The sequence below is a fragment of the Aotus nancymaae genome, unplaced genomic scaffold (genome assembly GCF_030222135.1).
Source record: "Aotus nancymaae isolate 86718 unplaced genomic scaffold, 86718_ANA_hifiasm-v0.15.2.pri h1tg000083l, whole genome shotgun sequence".
Taxonomy (NCBI): domain Eukaryota; kingdom Metazoa; phylum Chordata; class Mammalia; order Primates; family Aotidae; genus Aotus; species Aotus nancymaae.
Window position 1 is genome coordinate 1609210 of NW_026988498.1, and position 13517 is coordinate 1622726.

Below are 13517 nucleotides of genomic sequence, written 5' to 3' on the forward strand. Positions count from 1 at the left end.
TGACTGGTAGCAGTTTATGTTTAATTGTTTTGAGAAGCTGTTCCCCAAAGTACACAGGCTTACAGTCCCATCAGGTATGTGTGAGTTTCCAGTTTCTCCACACCCTCGTCAGGATATAGTTTTCGTCTGCCCCTGTAGTTGTAACAGCTATTCTAGTGGGTGTTAAATGGTGTCTCATTGTGGATTTAATTACAATTCCTTACTGCCTAATGATGCAAGCATCTTTTCATGGGCTTATTGGCCATTTGTATGTCCTTGGTGAAATGGCCCATGGGATTCCTATGAGTTCACTGTGGGGCCTCAGGGTGACTAGGTGCACAGTTTTGGAACTGTGCATTTAGATACTATTTATTAGTTCCCAACTTTAATCGATTATACAGTTCACATTTTAGCATATTTTTCTTTCTCTGTCTTTTCTCTCTCTTCCGTTTTCCTTTTCTTTATGTAAACATATAATATGCACCTTAAACTTTATGTGTCTAAAACAGTGCTTCAAGCACCACCCCAGCTCTCCAATAAGCTTTCTTTGTTGTTACCCTTAGTTATAAAGATGAGGAAGACTTGGTTTTGCCCTTAAACACTCAAGTTTCATGAAATGGGACAGGCAGGCACATGGAGTGACATGTGATGTGACAGGCTCTGGGTGGGTTAGGACACATTTTCATTTTACATCATGAAATTTTGCTTGTTATGCAGCATATCTTCACAGGACCGAATTCTTTTACATACCCATACACTGGGGCAAATCAACTATCCAGACATAGGTTAGCAACATTAGATGATGTCACATCCACCGTGCTGTGGTCATTGTCACTCCCGGTGGGATTCCCTACTCGAGCTCTGGCCACAGAGTGCTGATGGGTGTGACTCCAGCTCCAGTTTCCATGGCCTGCCAGTCGTCACTAGGAGGCTGGTGCTGGACTGGAAGCCTCTCTTCATCAACTGGTTTCTGGTACTTGGAACACATGGAGAACAAGGAAAACTACAATTTTTAGTGTGCGTTTCTGTCACATATGGCCTCTGCCACTTAGAATTCTATCCATGTTCCAACACCAATCACTAACATTCGCTAGTACTAACTGGATGCTTTCTGTGTGCCAGGTACTATTCTATAAGTATGTTACACATTTTAACTCACTCTTCACAGAAAGGTAGGATTTACCATTATTTCCATCTTATAGAAGAGGTAACCAAGGAATAGAGAAGTTAAGGAAATTGCCCACAAATACCCAGCTATTAAGTGAGGTAAGTAGAATTTGACTCAGGAAATCTGGTTTCAGTGGCTGGGCTCTTAATTACATCCCATGTGGGAATCAGCTAACTATGTACTCTTTATCTTGGAATTAATCTTTTTAAACTATGTAAGAAAGGGTGAGACTTTGGGTGTTAATTTCTGAGAAGATAGGACACATTCCACCCTCTGGGACTGGCATGTGGCCCAGTGGCCATGCCAGAAACTTTGAACACCCAGCTCCATTCCATGTGACACCAGTGGAAAACCAAACACTTCTTGGCAGTGTTTATGAGTTTTTGGATGACAAAACAGAAGAGCTCGTTAAGCCTGCAAAACTCTATTCCATAGGCGACCAACATTACTTCACCTGGGAAATCATTGAAAAACAGTTACTCTGAGATATGGACTGGTGACTCACATGAACTCAAGCCATTATATGCTTAATTTACTTCCAGCCCTGATTTTTAAACAGAGGAGGTATATTTAAATCCAGAAGGAGATACGGAAACTGCAGTTTCTTGCCTAGAAAAATCAGCATGTCTAGGAGGAAGTGGAAAAGTCTCAAAGAGCTGAAGAGCATGAAAAAGATCACAGCCCTCATTAGTAAAGAAGATTCTACAGGCAAAAAAGGGCCCTGAACAAATTCTGGGCAACAACTGAAACTGTGGTGCAATTAATTCTTGTAAAATAATAAGACAGAAATAGCTCCATCAATGAAAGGAGAATACAATTAGCTAGAGACTACCCCAAACAAGAGAATCTCTGAAATTAAGTTAGATTAAGTTGGATTGAGTTGTCACAGCTGCAGGGACAGACCCTCACCACTGTGCCATCCCACCTGGTATCTAATGGATTTACACTGTAGCAGGTTAGGAAAATTTGCAAGCAGAAAATACAGCAGAGATGGGCAAGGTTTGCTGGAATTGCTGCTGCTTTTTTATTTTCATTTTATTTTGTTGTTCTTGCAGATTTAAAGGTTACAAGTACAGCTTTCTGACATACATATATTACACAGTGGTGAAGTCTGGTCATTTTGCTCTTTTACCTAGACTGGAGTGAAGTGGCATGATCTTGGCTCACTGCAACCTCCATCTCCTAGGTTCAAGCAATTCTCCTGCCACAGCCTCCAGAGTACCTGGGATTATGGGTGCCCACCACCAGAAGCTAATTTTTGTATTTTTAGTAAAGACAGGGTTTTACCATGTTGGCCAGGCTTGTCTCAAACTCCTAACCTCAAGTGATCCATCCACCTCGGCCTCCCTAAGTGCTGGATTGCAGGCATGAGCCACCGAACCCAGCTGAAGTCTGGTCTTTAGTGTACCCATCGCCCAAATAGTGAACTTTGTGCCAAATAGGTAATTTTTCAATCCACACCCGGCTCCCACCCTCCTACCTTTTAGAGTCTCCAGTGTCTATTATTCCACACTGTATGTCCATGTGTGCCCATTGTTTAGCTTCCATTTATAAGTGAGAACTGAGAACATGTGGTACTTCACTTTCTGTTTCTAAGTTATTTCACTTAGGATAATGGCACCAGACCCATCCATATTGCTGCAAAAGGCATGATTTCATTCTTTTTATGTATGAGTAGTATTCCATGATACATACACATCACATTTTCTTTATCCAGTTATCTATTAATGGACATTTTGTCTGATTTCATATCTTTGCTATTGTGAAGAGTGCTGTGATAAACATACTACAAGTGCAGGTGCCTTTTTTACATAACGATTTCTTTTTCTTTCACCGACATAAATTGAATCCCAATGTGCTAGTCAATGTATTGGATTTAGGATACAAATACAAATGAAGCATTGTTTCTATTCTCAACTCCCTCAGTTGAAACACAACAAATATCAGGCACAACAAATGAAAAATGAAATGTCAAGTGTGATAAGTACTAAGACTACATTCGGTACCAGATACCAAGAGGCAGAAAGGAAGACATGGCACAGGATATACTGGATATGAGATAAGACATTAAGTAATTATTTGATATGTGAGAGAAGGAAAAACAGAAATGCAAACAAAATCCTGAGGCATGGAAGAACACTATGTTCTTAAAAACCAACAGTTTTCCCCCTGCGGCTTGAATTAGCATAGGAACAAGAGAGGCAAGGCTAATGATCTAAGTGTAGGAATCCATTCTGCCTGCACTTCTCATATCTCTTACAATTCTGGGTTCTCTGAGCAAGGGCATTTACAGCCATTGTATAAGGTAAAATTCCAAGAAAGTGAAGAATAGGGTCAGACGTCTCTTTAGATGTCTTAAGGTAAAAAGATGAACTGTCCTTCCTTTCTCTGAAAAAGAATGGCTTACATTACATGAGTGATCTCTCTCTGGAAAGGAGAATAGACAGGTCAACAGTGGCTCTGTGTAAGATCAGAATTTACTAATTTTGTGGTGTCTCCCTTATAATGCACTCCATGGGTATGCAGGTGCCATTTGACTTGGAAATGGGGATCAAGGTGCCAGATGTTGCTCTGGCTGCTGCTTTTGAGGAGTAGTGAGCCATCTTAGCTCCTGATGCAGGAGCCTGGTATCTTTCGCCAGTGTCTGTCTATCGTCAGCACATAGATATGACTGTCAGGGTCTTACTGCTATATTTCAACTGGGGCAAAAACCTCAGATCCTTTCCAGTTCCTGATTTAACAGTTGGCAAGGCCTACACCATCCCTCCATGTTCCAGGCCAGTGACTTTAACCTTTAACTGACAGGAAATCTTTATAGAGATAAGTTCTGATATTGGATTTGTGTTTTTAAAAAAATGAGTTAGAGGCTGGGGGTGGAAGATGAGTCCATAGGCTACTAAGGTCCAGTGAGAACATTAAAAAACAAAGTATTAGTGAGCTCCCAGAAGAGATGTAGAGGGAAACAGAGGAGACAGTTTCAAATGCAGCAAAGGCCATGATGTAATGCCTGACGTTGTTGTCCACTGTCTCAGGCACTGGGGTACAGAAATGAACAAGACACATTGCTATGGTCCTACAGTCTACAGGAAGTATTAATACAATGAGTATAGACTTCTAACACTAAAAAGAAAGAACTAAAGTGCTCATTTGTTTTGAGCATTGCTAATACCCTTAGAGTTTATAGAGAGGTGCAGGCAGAAATCTGTTTGTTAAGAAAAGAATGGAAGATGAGGAAAAGCTAAGTTGTTACTCTATTTACAAACCTAACAGTTAGTCTGTACTATTTTATGGGTGCTGGCAAGAGACATGAGATTCCTAGATCAGGGACAGAGGACTTTATTACTCATCGCAGAAGCAGTAGCCAGAGCTTCATGTTTCTTTGCATCAGTTCTCTATGCCCTCAAAATTTCAAGGGATGACATCAAGGGCCCATGAGAGATGCATGTGCATATTATGGCTTTTGCTACAAGAGAGGAACACAGCTTAGGGGTTCTCTGTTTTTATGGTGAGTTGGTGAGCAATGAACAAGCCTGTTTTCTGGGGGAAGATCTCATTTTGTCTCTCAAGGCTACTCGCTGCAAAACCAACCCTGAGGAATGGCCTGAGGAAAGAGCAGTTGGATCTTCTGCTCCTGGCATACCCAGTAAGAGTGTGCAGAGATGCTGGGGCCCATGGCAGGTCACGTCTCCCAACAATGGCTGACTCTCGGAGTCTGAATATCATGGAGCAAATATAAATCAGGGTCAGAGACTCAGCCAGAAGGGTTGTGGGGGGTGGGGGAGTAATTTTGCAGTTTATTAGAGCCCCCAAATTCAAGATTTCACCTCCAGAATTCTCCCTGCTTAGGCTTCGTCTTGGAATAAGAGGCCATTTTTGTGCTTAACCCTATATTTAAATATATACAGTTGACCCTTGATCATGTCGGGACTAAACTGCATGGGTCCACTTCCCATAGAGTTCTACAAATAAATATATTTTTTAAAATTTGGAGATTCATGGTATTTTTTAAGAAATCACCTTTCTCTAGCTTACTGTATTATAAGAATATAATATATAGTACATATAACATAAAAATATGTGCTGACTTTATGTTACAGTAAGGCTTCTAGTCAACAATAGGCTATTAGTAGCTACAATTTTGGGGAGTCAAAAGTTATCTGCAAATTTTCCACTGTACAGGGGCTCAGCACCCCTAACCCCCATGGTGTTTAAGGGTCAACTATTTATATAGATGTTATAATTAATGTACTTAACATATAAATATATTTGTATTTAATATTTATATAAATATTACATATTCATAAAAATATGTAAATTTTCTGAGACAGTGTCTCACTGAGTTGCCCAGGCTGGAGTACAGTGGTGCCATCCTACTCACTGTAACCTCTGCCTCTTGAGTTCAAGCAATTCTCCTGCCTCAGCCTCCCAAGAAGTTGGGACTTCAGATGCATGCCAACATGCTCAACTAATTTTTGTATTTTTAGTGGAGACAGGGTTTCACCATGTTGGTTAGGCTGGTCTTGAACTCCTGACCTCAAGTGATCCTCCCACCTTGGCCTCCCAAAGTGCTGGCATTACAGGCATAAGCCATCACGCCCAGCCTATTTTTAAGTAAGACATTCTTGTTCCCCCATTCTTTTACATAATGATGAAGTCAAGCTCTCAGGAGGAGAAATTGATTATGCAAGGTACTGGCTTTCTCATCTGTGCAGCTGGCTATTGGCAAACTGCCCAAACTAAAGAGGCAAAATTTTCAAATTGTTTATTAGCTCAAATAGGCTGTGGCTGGCTTGATATTTTTAACTGGGTAGAGGTCCCCATGATGGAATCCATGTACAGCCACCCACTGAAAATATACATAGACAAATGGCTGTTGCTGGTAGTTTTGGGGCATAAGTAGATCTAGGCCATAAAAGCTTAATGTTTCTTCAGAGAGCATAATACTAGGGGTGTAAAGAAACACATTCTGTTGATTAGAATAGAAAACTAGAAACTAGATAGGAAACCAGAGACTGAAAATGAAAAATTAGACAGAAAACTAGAGACTAAAAATCAAAACATAAAAATACAAAAAGGGGTCAACCAGGAAAGTCTTTGATATTGTTAAGCATATCTTTTTAGGGGACTTATATACAGTAAGTTGATTTAAAACAATATATATGAATATCACTGCTATAAGAAATTAGTAAACATTTAGGAGTTTAAAGCAATACATACTGAATGAGGAAAAACTGGAAGCATTCCTCTTAAACACTGGCACAAGACAAGCATGTCGTCTCTCACCACTCCTATTCAACACAGTATTGGCAAGTCCTGGTCAGAGAAATCAGGCAAGAGAAAGAAGTAGTGGAAAAGCTTTTAATTATTCCCCATTGATTGTGATGTTAGCTGTGGGTTTTTTACAAATGGTCTTTATTCTATCAAGGAACTTTTCTTCTACACCTACACTTAAAAGTTTTTAGCAAGAAAGGATGCTGACAACTGAGCCCAAAAGTTCAAGGCTTCAGCAAGCTATGATCGCACTACTGCACTCCTATCTGGGTGACAAAGTGAAATCCTTTTCTGTAAAATAATTTAAAAAATTTTAAAAAGAAACATAAGAAAGTATATTGAACTTTGTCAAATGCTTTTTATGTGTTGAAATGGTCATGTGTTTTTATCTTTTATTATATTAACATGATATATCATGTTGATTGATTTGCATATGTTAAACTATGCCAGGGATATGTCTCACTTTGCCTGAGTGCATAACCTTTTGGTGTGTTGTTAAATTTGGTTTGCTAATATTTTATGATGATTGTTTGCATCCATTTTCATCAGAGATACTGGCCTGTAGCTTTTGCCTTTGCTTGGTTTAGATATCAAGATAATCTAGCTTCATAAAATGTGTTTGGAAGTATTTCCTCTAGTTCTATTGTTCTGAAGAGTTTAAGAAGTCTTGGTAATAATTCTTTAATGTTTGATAGAATTCAGCTGCATAAACCATCTGGTCCTGGGATTTTCTTTTTTGGGAGGTTTTTAATTACTTCTTCAATGTCTTTATTTGTTATTAATCTGTTCAAGCTTTCTATTTTTTCCTGATTCAATCTTGATAGGTTATTTTTTAGGAATTCATTGATTTCCTCTAGGTTATTTAATTTGTTGGAAAATACTTGCTCATAATAGTTTATAATGATTCTTATTTTTATTTCTGATGCATCTGTTTTGATGTCTCCACTTTCATTTCTCATTTTGAGTGTTCTCTTTTTTCTTAGTATAGCTAGAGATTTGTCAACTTTAATTATTTTTTCAAATAACCAACTCTTAATGCTATTAATTTTTATGTTTTTTCTTATCTATTTGATTTATTTCTGGTGATTTTATTATTTCCTTTCTTCTGCTAACTTTGGATTTAGATTGTTCTTCTTTAGCTCTTAAAGGTGTAAGGTTAGGTTATTTGGAATCTTTCTTCCTTTTTATTGTGAGCATTTTTTTGCTATAAACTTCCCTCTTGGAACTTCTTTTCCTGAATCTCCTAGCTTTTGAAATGTTGTATTTTTATAATCAATTGTCTCAAGATATTTTTGGATTTCCCTTTTGGTTTACCGTTTGACACATTGCTTGTTCAGGATCATGTTGTTTAATTCACACATATTTGTTTTACAAAATCCTTCTCTTACTGGTTGTTAGTTTCATATCACTATGGTCAGAAACAATACTAGATGGTTTTTATCTTCTTGAATTTAAGACTTATTTTGTCACCTAACATATGGTCTATCCTGAAGAATGTTCCATGTGTGCTAGAAAAAGAACTATATTACGCTGTTGTTGGATGAGAGGGTCTATATGTTGTATGTTTTCTAGGTCACTTTGGTCTAAATGCAATCAAATCGAGTATTTCCCCATTAGTTCTCTGTCTAGTTTATCCATCTGTTATTGGAAGAGAGGTATAGAAGTCTCTTCGAATATTATTGTATTGCTATCTATTCCTTCCTTCAAATCTATTAATATGTGATTTATATATTTAGGAGCTCCAATGTTGGTTCAATGCTATAGCTTGAATGTGTCCCGCAAAAGTCTATGTGTTGGAAATTTAAACCCCAATGCAATAGTGTTGAGGGAGCTGATAGGTGATTGGGTCATGAGGACAGAATCCTAATGAATGGATTAATGTTATAGTAGAAGTATGTTAGCTATTGCAAGAGTGTGTTGTTATAGAGCAAATTTGGCCCCTGTGCCTCTCTCTGTTTCATGTACTCATTTCCACCTTTCTTCCTTCTGCCATGGGATGACCTTTGTCAGATGCCAGTGTCATGCTCTTGAACTTCCCAGCCTGCAGAACCATGAGTTGAATAAATTTCCTTTCATTATAAATTACCCAGTCTGTGGCATTCTGTTATAGAAGCAGAAGACAGACTAAGACACTGCATAAATATTTATAGTTTTTATGTCTTCTTAGTGATTTTACCCCTTTCTCATTAAATAATGACCATATTTGTCTCTTGTAACAGATTTGACTTAAAGTCTATTTTATCTGGAATAAGTATAGCCACCCCTGTTCTCTTTTCATTACTATTTGTATGGAATAACTTTTTTCATGTCTTCACTTTCAGCCTATATGTGTCATTAAAGCTAAATTCAGCCGCTCTATGCCTTTTGATAGGAGAATTTAATTCACTTACATTCAAGGTTGTTATTGATAGGTAAAAATTTATTCCTCCTATTTGTAAATTGTTTTCTCATTGTTCTGTAGATTCTTTGTCCCCTTTTTTTTGCTTAACCTTGTGGTTTGATGATTTTCTATAATGTTTAATTATTTATTTTTTCCCTTTTTTATTTGTGTATCTAATGTAAATTTTTGTTTTGTGGTTACTATGCAGCTTACATTCAAAAAATCTTATAATCATAATAGACTATTTTGCCTGATAACAACTTAACTTTGGTCACACACAGATACTCTAGAACTTTGCTCTCCCCACACAATTAATATTTTTGTTGCCCCAATTTACATCTTTTTATATTGTTGTATTTCTTAACAACTTATTGTACCTATAGTTATTTTTATTACTTTTTTTATTGTATTTGGGACCTGGGGTACATGTGCACATCCTACATCCTGCAGGATTGTTGCATAGTTACATACATGCCATGGTGATTTGCTGTCTCTATCCCCTCCCTCCCCCATCACCTACATCAGGCATTTCTCCCAGTGTTATCCCTCCCCATCCTCCCTGCCCTCCTCTCGCCGTCCCTCCCCTCCCCTTCACCCCCCAACCTAGCCCTGTGAGTGTTGTTCCCTTCTCCCTGCCCAAGTGTTCTCATTGTTCATCACCCACCTATGAGTGAAAACATGCAGTGTTTGGTTTTCTGTTCTTATGTCAGTTTGCTGAGAATGATGGTTTCTAGATTCATCCATGTCTCTACAAAGGACATGAACTCGTCATTTTTTATGGCTGCATAGTATTCCATGGTGTATATGTGCCACATTTTCTTCATCCAGTCTATCATTGATGGGCATTTGGCTTGGTTCCAGGTCTTTGCTATCATAAACAGCGCTGCAGTGAACATACATGTGCATGTGTCTTTATAACAGAATGATTTATAATCCTTTGGGTATATACCCAGTAATGGGATTGCTGGGTCAAATGGAATTTCTGTTTCTAGATCCTTGAGGAATCACCACACTGTCTTCTATAATGGTTGAACTAATTTACCTTCTCATCAACAGTGTAAAAGTGTTCCTTCTTCTCCACATCCTCTCCAGCATCTGTTGTTCCTGATTTTTTAATGATTGCCATTCTGACTGGCATGAGATGGTATCTCAATGTGGTTTTGATTTGCATTTCTCTAATGACCCGTGAGGATGAGCATTCTTTCATATGTTTTTTGGCATCACATATGTCTTCTTTTGAAAAGTGTCTGTTCATATCCTTCCCCCACTTTTGAATGGGTTTGTTTTGTTCTTGTAATTCTGCTTTAGTTCTTTGTAGATTTTGGATATTAGCCCTTTGTCAGATGAGTAGATTGCAAAAATTTTTTCACATTCTGTTGGTTGCCAGTTTACTCTAATGATTGTTTCTTTTGCTATGCAGAAAGAAGTTCTTAAGTTTAATTAGATCCCATTTTTCTATTTTGGCTTTCGTTGCCATTGCTTTTGGTGTTTTAGTCATGAAGTCCTTGCCTGTGCCTATGTCCTGAATGGTGTTGCCTAGGTTTTCTTCTAGGGGTTATATAGTGTTAGTTCTTATGTTTAAATCTTTAATCCATCTGGAGTTAATTTTAGTGTAGGGTGTAAGGAAGGGGTCCAGTTTCAGCTTTCTGCACATGGCTAGCCAGTTTTCCCAACACCATTTATTAAACAGGGAATCCTTTCCCCATTGCTTGTTTTTGTCTGGTTTGTCAAAGATCAGATGGTTGTAGACGCATGATGTTGCATCCACGGCCTCCGTTCTGTTCCATTGGTCTATATCTCTCTTTTGGTACCAGTACCATGCTGTTTTGATTACTGTAGCCTTGTAGTGTAGTTTGAAGTCAGATAGTGTGATGCCTCCAGCTTTGTTCTTTTTGCTTAGGATTGTCTTGGCTATGCAGGCTCTCTTTTGGTTCCATATAAAGTTTAAAGTGGTTTTCTCCAGTTCTGTGAAGAAGGTCAATGGTAGCTTGATGGGGATAGCATTGAATCTACAAATTACTTCGGGCAGTATGGCCATTTTCACAATATTGATTCTTCCTAACCATGAGCATGGAATGTTTTTCCATCTGTTTGTGTCCTCTCTTATTTCCTTGATCAGTGGTTTGTAGTTCTCCTTGAAGAGATCTTTTACATTCTTTGTTAGTTGTATTCCTAGGTATTTTATTCTCTTTGTAGCAATCATAAATGGGAAATCGCTCATGATTTGGCTCTCTGTTTGTCTGTTATTGGTGAATAGGAATGCTTGTGATTTCTGCACATTGATTTTGTATCCTGAGACTTTGCCAAAGTTGCTTATCAGCTTAAGGAGGTTTTGGGCTGATGCAATATGGTCTTCTAAATATATGATCATGTCATCTGCAAATAGGGACAATTTGACTTCTTCTTTTCCTAGTTGAATGCACTTTATTTCTTTTTCTTGCCTAATTTATCTGGCTAGAACTTCCAATACTATATTGACTAGGAGTGGTGAGAGAGGGCATCCTTGCCTAGTGCCAGTTTTTAAAGAGAATGCTTCTAGTTTTTGCCCATTCAGTATGATATGGGCTGTGGGTTTGTTGTAAATAGCTTTTATTATTTTGAGATACGTTCCACTGATGCCTAGTTTGTTGAGAGTTTTTAGCATAAAGTACTGTTGAATTTTGTCTAAGACCTTCTCTGCATCTATTAAGATAATCATGTGGTTTTTGTCTTTGGTTATGTTTATGTGGTGGATTACACTTATAGATTTGTGTATGTTGAACAAGACTTGCATCCCTGGGATGAAGCCTACTTGGTTGTGGTGGATAAGCTTTTTGATGTGCTGTTGGATTCGGTTTGCCCATATTTTATTGAAGATTTTTACATCAATATTCATCATGGATATTGGCCTATAGTTTTCTTTTTTAGTTGTGTCTCTGCCAGTTTTTGGTATCAGGACGATGTTGGTCTCATAGAAAGAGTCAGGGAGGATTCCCTCTTTTTGTATTGTTTGGAATAGTTTCGACAGGAATGGTACCAGCTTCTCTTTGTATGTCTGGTAGAATTCGGCTGTCAACCTGTCTGGACTTGGACTTTTTTTGGTTGGTAGGCTATTAATTGCTGCCTCGATTTCAGACCTTGTTATTGGTCTATTCAGGGTTTCAACTTCTTCTTGGCTTAGTCTTGGGAGTGTGCAAGTGTTCAGGAATTTAGCCATTTCTTCCAGATTTACTGGTTTATGTGCATAGAGTCATTTGTAGTTATCTCTGATGGTAATTTGTATTTCCGAGGAATTAGTGGTGATCTCCCCTTTGTCGTTTTTTGTTGCATCTATTCGATTCTCCTCTCTTTTATTTTTTATTAGTCTAGCTAGTGGTCAGTCTATTTTGTTGGTCTTTTCAAAAAACCAGCTTCTGGATATATTGATTTTCTGAAGGGCTTTTTGTGTCTCTTATCTCCTTCAGTTCTGCTCTGATCAGAACTGTTATTTATTATAACTGTTAGTTATTTCTTGTCTTCTGCTAGCTTTTGAGTTTTTTTTATCTTGGTTCTCTAGCTCTTTCAATTTTGACGATAGGGTATCATTTTAGATCTTTCCTTGCTACTCATGTGTGCATTTATTGCTATAAATTTCCCTCTAGACACTGCTTTAAATGTGTCCCATTGGATCTGGTACATCGTGTATTCATTCTCATTGGTTTCAAAAAACATTTTTATTTCTGCCTTCATTTCATTGTTTATCCATTCTTCAGGAGTAAGTTGTTCAGTTTCCATGTGATTGTGCAGTTTTGAGTGCTTTTCTTAATCCTGAGTTCTAATTTGATTGCCCTGTGGTCTGAGAGACTGTTATGATTTCCGTTCTTTTGCATTTGCTGAGGAGTGATTTACTTCCAATTACATGGTCAATTTTAGAGTAAGTGCAATGTGGTGCTAAGAAGAAAGTGTATTCTGTGGATTTGGGGTGGAGTGTCCTGTAAATGTCTATTAGGTCTGCTTGGTCCTAATCTGCATTCAATTCCTGGATATCCTTGTTGACTTTCTGTCTCATTGATCTGTCCAATATTGTCAGTGGAGTGTTAAAGTCTCCAACTATTATTGTGCGGGAGTCTAAGTCTCTTTGTAGGTCATTAAGAACTTGCTTTATGTATATGGGTGCTCCTACATTGGGTGCATAAATATTTAGGATAGTTAGCTCTTCTCATTGCATTGGTCCTTTTACCATTATGTAATGCCCTTCTTTGTCTCTTTTGATCTTTGTTGGTTTAAAGTACATTTTATCAGAGACTAGGATTGCTACTCCTGCTTTTTTTTTTTTTTTTTTTTTTTGCTCTCCATTTGCTTGGTAAATCTTCCTCCATCCCTTTATTTTGAGTCTATGTGAGTCTTTGCATGTGAGATGGGTCTCCTGAATACAGCACACCAATGGGTCTTGACTTTTTATCCAGTTTGCCAGTCTGTGTCTTTCGATTTGGGCATTTAGGCCATTTACATTCAACGTTAATATTGTTATGTTTGAATTTGGTCCTGCCATTTTGTGACTGGCTGTTTGTTTTGCCCATTAGTTGATGTGGTTTCTTCATTGCGTCATTGTTCTTTACCATTTGGCATGTTTTTGCAGTGGCTGGTACTGGTTGTTCCTTTCCCTGTTTAGTACTTCCTTCAGTAGCTCTTGTAAGGCAGGTCTGGTAGCGAAGAACTCTCTCAGCAATTGCTTCTCTGTAAAGGATTTTATTTCCCCTT

The 13517-nt window shown here is 38.0% G+C and overlaps 1 long non-coding RNA gene across 1 annotated transcript in view; it reads right to left on the bottom strand.

Moving 5' to 3' along the window:
* LOC105710890 (uncharacterized) overlaps positions 1 to 13517 on the bottom strand; it is a 27435-nt gene continuing 13918 nt past the window's right edge. Inside the window, exon 3 of the long non-coding RNA XR_010339707.1 lies at positions 1 to 955. This is a non-coding gene — a long non-coding RNA (uncharacterized LOC105710890). The remainder of the gene's footprint in view (positions 956 to 13517) is intronic.